Raw genomic sequence first — 7,500 nt, 5'->3', positions numbered from 1 at the left:
GATATACAAAAAATATTAAAAACATTTAATACAAAATATGTACATATGTTTACATATAACAAAGTCCGACTTATACAGAATAGAAATGATATCAGGAATTAAATGGGTTGAAAAAGAGTCTTTGTCTATCTATCTATCTATCTATCTATCTATCTATTTATATCTATGTATTTATATAAATACATACGAATATAGACGCCATTTCAGACACGCCCTCAACTACCCGGATAGCCACCCTTGCTACCTACGCAGACAATACGAAAGTCTCGCAGAAAATACATAACCCTAGCAATGTTGCACAATTGCAGTAGGAGTTGGACCCAATTTACAGATGGGCTGAGGACAATAATTTGCAGTTTAATGTTGAAAATTTCAGGCCTTGCGCTACTAGCACCCAGAACTAAACGCAAAACTTACAGTGTACACTGGCCCACGGGGATTACAATCTCAGAACCTAAATCTGTGTGGTACCTAGGTATCGACATGGGTGATGAGACCTCTTTCCACGTGTGCATTGCCAAGATGGTGACAAAGTGCAGACGGCTGGTAGCTGGATCCTGAAAACCTTCAGAACGAGAGAGAAGGAAACCGTTCTCGGCCGCCTGGACTACTGATCCCAGCGATGGTCACCCAACAGTGTAAAATTAACAGCGGACCTCGAAGCAATTCAGCGACGCTTCACAGAGAAGATCCTCTCATTGTTACAGCCCAGCTACTGAGAAAGGCTGAAACAGCTAAGACTCTACTCCCTGGAGCGAAAGCGGGAGACATATGCAGCAATATGCATCTGGAAGATCATGGAAGGGATTGTGTCAAATTTTGGCATTGAAAGCTACACAATACTGGTGGTCACTGCACAGTGCTAAAGATCCCAGCAATGCCGTTACCATTCAGGACCAGTTACTGCAACAGCCTGGATTTCAGGGGTCCACAGCTTTTTAATATTTTCCCAAAGAGCCTGAGAGTCCTAGATGAATCTACCTAGCGACAGAAGGCGCAAATGAGGGTAGCGATATCAAATTCCCATATTCACCAAATGCCACATATCAGAGGAGGCTCTCAGTAATAAGTGTAGCAAAAAACGGTGCGCCCAGCATGGCCACAGCTTTGACCTGAAACTGATAAAACATATATGTATTATATATGTTTTATCAGTTATATATATAAAGGAAAATGGGGATCAAAGTATCCAATCTTTCAGTGGCTCCACTGTTAAATACCCAACACCCAACTTTGCAGAGAAAACTTTACAAATTACATGGGTATACATGAAATTTATAAAAATGAATAGAAAATGGAGATATATATATAACAATTGCCAATTCAAAAATTAAAATTTTAAATATTATAAACATAATCTATCAATAATATATAAATATGGTTGTGTCTTTGTGTGTGAAAAGATTACAACGGCCGTATTTTTAAACTGATCGCGTTGAAATTTTACACATAGGTAAAAGACGTCACAGTGCGTGCATCAGTTAAATTTCATAACATAATCGTTAGTTCCAAAGTCAGATTTACCCATTTTTAATCAAAATCTTGATTGAAAATCCGATTTCAATAGCGCTTATTGGCTATCATTCCGCAAATCACGTACGAACAGCCGCTATGTTCGTCCAATCAGCATCAGAACATTAATAGTATTAAGCTTTCTAAGCAATTTCATTAAAGAACATATGTGATTGCAGTAAAAATCGATATCATTCTAGAATGAACTGTATTCGAACACGTGCATCCAGGCATGTCATTCTGTGTTTAATAAATAAGCTGATACAAAAGAGTAAGAATACATGGCAATTATTTTGAATAAGTGAAAATGAAATAAAATATTAGCTTTAACGAACAAACAGCACTAATTGGCGATCAATTAACTGTGTGAATATTTTCTCAAAACAAAATTCAGTTGACAGTAGAAAACGACAAATTGCTTGGTAATTGAACGAGGAAACTTGGGTGACAAATATCTAAAACCTCAACTAACAATTTCTTATATAAAACAAAAAAAAAAAAATAAATGAGCGGTATTTTCCGACTTTTGCGTGACTCACTTGCTTTGACACGTACATGTCCGTTGTTTATTCTTTAATTTGGAAAGCGGAATTGTAGGCTCTTATATTCCGAAGAAAGTGTTTAGAATCTGGATGGTCTCTGAGCAGCAGGGACTTCAAAGGTTCGGCACCGACTTGTAAATGAGGCAAGCTATTTACTCCTCACGATAGGTTATGTTAATCTTCCAACAAATGCTCGTTGTTAAAGTCAAGCATTTTCCCATTTCAATGCACAGCTTCCCAGATACCTCAGGTAATTTCATATTGCAATTAAATATGTTTCTTACAGATTGCCTTCATGTCCATAGAAATGTTGTGTACCGATTCTTCAGTCATCCAGTCAATTAAACGGCATTCCGAATGATAATTTTCCATATTTTCACATTCTAATACCCGATATCTGCAAATAAAACATGTTCCTTTTTGAATACGAGCTCATTTTTGATTTAACGTCTCGACTATGTCAAATAATCCCCAGTTTTAAGCATAGACAGAAGCGGAATTACACTATTTTAGACTCCAGTCCTATCACGAACTTACACCATCCAATAAGCGGGGAGGGGGTGCGTTTGCTAGTACTATACTATATTATATTCTTATATTAATAGAACAGTATAATAAATAATAAATATTAAATACAAATTACATACAATTGTTTCGACTGCTACCCATATTAAAATTATAAAAATCTATTGTTTGTGGGCAAGAATCTCCTCACTGTAATTTTTTTATATATGGGGAGTCACAGTTCCAAGAAAAGACTGAATATATATACACACACATAGAGGTTGCGATGAGTAAATTGTCGCCATTTTATATTCTTAATTTCGTGCATGCGCTTGTTTGTTTTTGATTTTGTCTACTACATTATATAGTATAATAAGTTGAACATCGTCAGTGAGAAAACCAGCACCATGACGCAATTCACTCTGCCAGAAATTTGGAAACGATATGCTGTACTGCTTGGCATTCGCACAGGAATCTCCTATACGAACATTTCAGAATGTTTGGGTGTGAATCTGAGGATAGTGCAATCTGAGGACATGTACTGAGAGTGATAAAAATCAATCATCCAGTCAACGTCATAGTGTTTGGAGTGATCACTAGTGATGGCGATGTTATGTCTTCATTCATCTTCGTATACGGCTTCAGATTCAATATGGAGGCCTACATCAAATGCTTGGAGGAGGTAGTGCTGCCCTGGGTCAAGAGAGTGGCTGCTGGATAACCCTATATCTAGCAACAGGGATCTACACTATGAAACAGAAGCAGGAAACGCTGTCATAGCTGTCAGACAATTTCTGCGATCACACCACCCCTAACATCTGGCCACCTAACTCTCTAGACTCTAACCCCCTTGATTATTATATGTGAGACGCAGTTGAGCGAGAGACCAACAAAACTCCTTGTAACACCAAAGATGAACTGAAGGCAAAGATTATGGCAGCATTGACCAACTTAAACAAGGAGACCGTCCAGAAAGATTGCAGGAGATTCCGAAGTCTTCGGGGACCGTGATTGAAACCAATGGCTATTTTATTGAATAAATTTACTCGTTAGTATTTCAAAACTTTTTATGTAATTTTGGTAAATACATCTGTTAAAATGAGATATCAGTGTTATTTTCATTTTTGCGTAATTTAGACGACAATTATTCCCCGTGCCCTGTATATATATTATTTTACTTGTTTGAGTCATTTCACTGTGGTCATGCTGGAGTACCGCCTTGTAGTCGAAGAAATCGACCCCTGGACTTTGTCTTTGCAAGCCTAGTGCTTATTCTATCGGCCCCCTTTGCCGAAAAGCTAGGTTACAGGACGTAAATACACCAAAATCGGTTGTCAAACGATGGTGGGAGGCGGAAAACACAGAGGAAAACATACACACATAAATATACATACAAACACACACATACAAACACACACGCACACACATATACGACGGGCTTCTGTCTACCAAATCCACTCACAAGGCTTTGTCCGCCCGAGGCAACAGTAGAAAACAATACCCAAGGTACCACGCAGTAGGCCTGAACCCGGAACCATGTGGTTGATAAGCAAGTTTCTGTAGTACATATTAATTTTACTAGGAAAAAGCTGACAGTGACTTCGAAGTTTTGGGATAGTGGCTGCCATCAAGCAGACCGATGACTGCTGAGAGGCCGAAACTTTCTTGTTATATACGCATGCAGTAATCTTATACAAGGAGGAGTTCTACATATGTATCCAGCCCTGGAATGTACCCTACTGTAGGATGACGTATAGCGGCCATATAACGACATAAGAGCTGTTAATCGCACGCTATGTGGCTTTTACCCGAATTACTCACACACGCGCACGCACACACACACACACACACACACACACACACACACACACACACACACACACACACACACACACACACACACATACAAGCATATATATGTATTTATCTTTTATTTTTTACTTCTTTCACTCATCAGACTGCGGCCATGCTGGGGTACCACCTTGAAGAATATTTATCGACCTCACTACTTCACAGGAAATAATTATGTCTTCCACGTTTCGGACGCAAATCACTCACCTCAATGAAAGTACATGGCAAAATGGTGTAAAAGAACGGAAATATATAATATGCACCGTGGAAAAAAAAAAAGAGGAAGGATAATAACACGAGTTGATTCACTTCATTGACATTTTGAAATAAATCGGACATTACGAATAAAGAAATAATTCAACGAAAGTGTACGCATGGTGTGAGCATGCGTATCTATGTACGTGTGTATATGAATGCAGAAGCGTGTTAACTTGTTTTGGAGCTGTGCATTTTTATCATGTTTATATTTTAATGCTTACGCTGTGTGATAGCATTCAGTGTGTATGGGTTTGTTTGTGTTCGTGTGCTGTGTGCCGGATTTATTGTGCATACGTATGTGTTTGTGAATGTATTTGTGGTAAGTGTGTGTATGTGAAAGTGCTGAAGTGTGTGTGCATGTGTGCACTTGATTTTCTTTTGCATATGTACATTTATGTTGAGTATATGCGTATGTGCAATCTGTATGTGTGTATATGTTTGCGACATCTTTAGTTGTATAGCAGTGTATATATGTACAACATGGAATGTAGGGAAGTGTGCTAATTTTTGTGTGTATTTGCGCATCTGTTTGCGTTGTTTTTGGTGTGTGTGAGTGTGAAAAAGTGTATTGTCGTTGAGCATATATTACGTATGTGCACCGCACATACGTGCCTATGTGTAAAACGTTTTTGTTGCAGTTTGTGTATGTATGTATGTTATGTGTGTGTGTGTATGCGTGTGTCTAAATATGAACTTTGGTTTTTGAAATCATGCATATAAGTTTACTCTGTTTCTTTTTCGCGAGTAGATTAGTTTTTCGAATTTTGTGTATATATATATATATATATTGTTTTTGGTGGGGAGGGGGATTGTGCTATGTGATGTGTATTAGAGTGTTGTGAGAGAATGGGGGAGAGAAAGAGTTGTGTATGTATGTATATATGTATGACTGCGTTGTTTGAAGAATGCGTGTGCGTGTGTATATGTTTGTCTGTTATAAATTGTTTAAATTTTCAGTTTCTGTATGTGTGAGTGAATGTTTGCAGTGAGCGTTATTTCGTGTGTGTTATATTTCGTGCTGATCATTTTTTGCCAAACAAAGACACACACTATATATTCATTCCTCACTTCGGCTTTATCATTGTCTTTATTTTAGTGTCCTTTGTCTGAAGTCGTTCGTCACTCATCCTGTGACCTCTTCAACGACTCTTCAATACACGTGTCTCTTCTTGTTCTCTTTAGTTCATTCTGTCTTTTATATATATTCAGAGAATTATCCCAACCCCTTCCCACTAGAGCTTACTCTGAAGTATTAGTATATTGAGTGCGAACAAGTGGTTATTTTTATATATATATGCTCATGTGTATGTATGTGCGCGTATACTTATATATATATTTTTTCCAGTTATCTTCTAAAATATAATTTAACCAGTCACATTTGATCTCTCATTGAAACAGAGATATATCATCGAGACAAAAACAGCACAAAACAAAAACCAAACAAAGAAACTGTTATTCGACTGCTGAGTATTATATTTTCCATTACCGCTTTTTTTTGTACTTTTTATTTTGAAAATCGCAACTTATGTGTTATGTATGTCTATGTCATCAATTGTGTTTTTATTAAGTTTTAGTTTGTCTAATTCCGATAAAAGATCTCAAGCTGAATGCCATCCAAACATATATAAGTATATAGGTCTGTGACAAACTTCTCTATACATGTTATTGATTCTGCTTCACTTCGGAAACTTGTCAAAACTACTAAAAACTTTTGTTTTCAATCTCGACTTATTTTTCCTGATAAGCTTAAGACCAGCGCGTAAATTTTGTTTAAGAAATTATACTTTTCGGAAACATTATGTATTTTTAAAGATTTTCTTTTATATTGTCAAGAAATTGTTGCATTAAAATGTTTGTGCATTGTGCTTAGCTAGGCAAAACGTTTTGGTCAGTCAGACGAATATCGTATTCTGTCAAGCGAAAAAACGTATTCAGCAGAAAATACTATTTTTGGTTATCATAGTATAAATACCTACGAACAGTATAGAAAAAAAAAAAACGCCTCACAAAAATATTGAAGCAAAAACTATTTATCGCCACGACACTGAGCAATATTGTTATTATAAGAAAAAAAAATCTCAAAATATCAAATGTTGGATTTGTCAGAAGTTAAACATCCATGTGACAGGGAATAAAACGTTCTCAATCAGAACACACATTATATGTACGACATAATCTAGTTACTCCCTCAAATTTTAACCTATATGTTAAGCGACTATCATTTTATTTATACAAGAATAACTCACATGATTGCGACCAAACTTTACTGTACTTTCGGTTGGATAATTATACTTTTGATGCAATCACAGAACTATATATTTGTAGAAGTTTATACTAGATTGAACCGGCATATAACAAGCACTTATTTTAAGGGAACGCGAAGTAGACATCGGTGTAATTTGAACTCATAAGGAGTAGTAAGCACTGTTTCGATTCCTAGGTCTCGTAGGGCCAGTTACTCGTTTTTCTTGGCCTAGAACTGACTGAGATCATAGCAGACAACCTGAACAGAACGCCAGTCATTTGCAACTGAGTGGACTGTAGAAACGTAAAATGAAGAGTTTTGCTCAAGAACACAAAGCACCGCCCATTCTAACCACTGGGGAATGCACCTTAATCCGATGGCGAGTAGGAACAAAATTATATATAAGATATTTAGTCAGATTCTTTGTTATTTTTGCTACAGCTTCTTTAAAGAAATGAACTGAACGAATAAACCTGTGATATACTGTGGTCTCGCCAATTGATAACATTCCTTCCGCTCCACGAATTTATTGCTTCGTTTCAAAGTTAGAAATCGTTGGTATGATAATTTAGAAAAGCGGTGGATTTG

At 36.8% G+C, this 7,500-nt stretch overlaps 1 long non-coding RNA gene across 1 annotated transcript in view; it reads left to right on the top strand.

The window, feature by feature from the left end:
- Nucleotides 1-6,388, top strand: part of LOC149137740 (uncharacterized) — an 11,989-nt gene extending 5,601 nt beyond the window's left edge. Inside the window, exon 2 of the long non-coding RNA XR_016239223.1 lies at nucleotides 4,516-6,388. This is a non-coding gene — a long non-coding RNA (uncharacterized LOC149137740). The remainder of the gene's footprint in view (nucleotides 1-4,515) is intronic.
- The last annotated feature ends 1,112 nt before the right edge of the window (nucleotides 6,389-7,500 follow it).

The sequence above is a fragment of the Octopus bimaculoides genome, chromosome 1 (genome assembly GCF_046866305.1).
Source record: "Octopus bimaculoides isolate indiv1 chromosome 1, ASM4686630v1, whole genome shotgun sequence".
In the NCBI taxonomy this organism is placed as follows: Eukaryota; Metazoa; Mollusca; class Cephalopoda; order Octopoda; family Octopodidae; genus Octopus; species Octopus bimaculoides.
The sequence above is the reverse complement of the archived record's forward strand: the minus strand, read 5'-3'. Positions and strand labels throughout refer to the sequence as shown.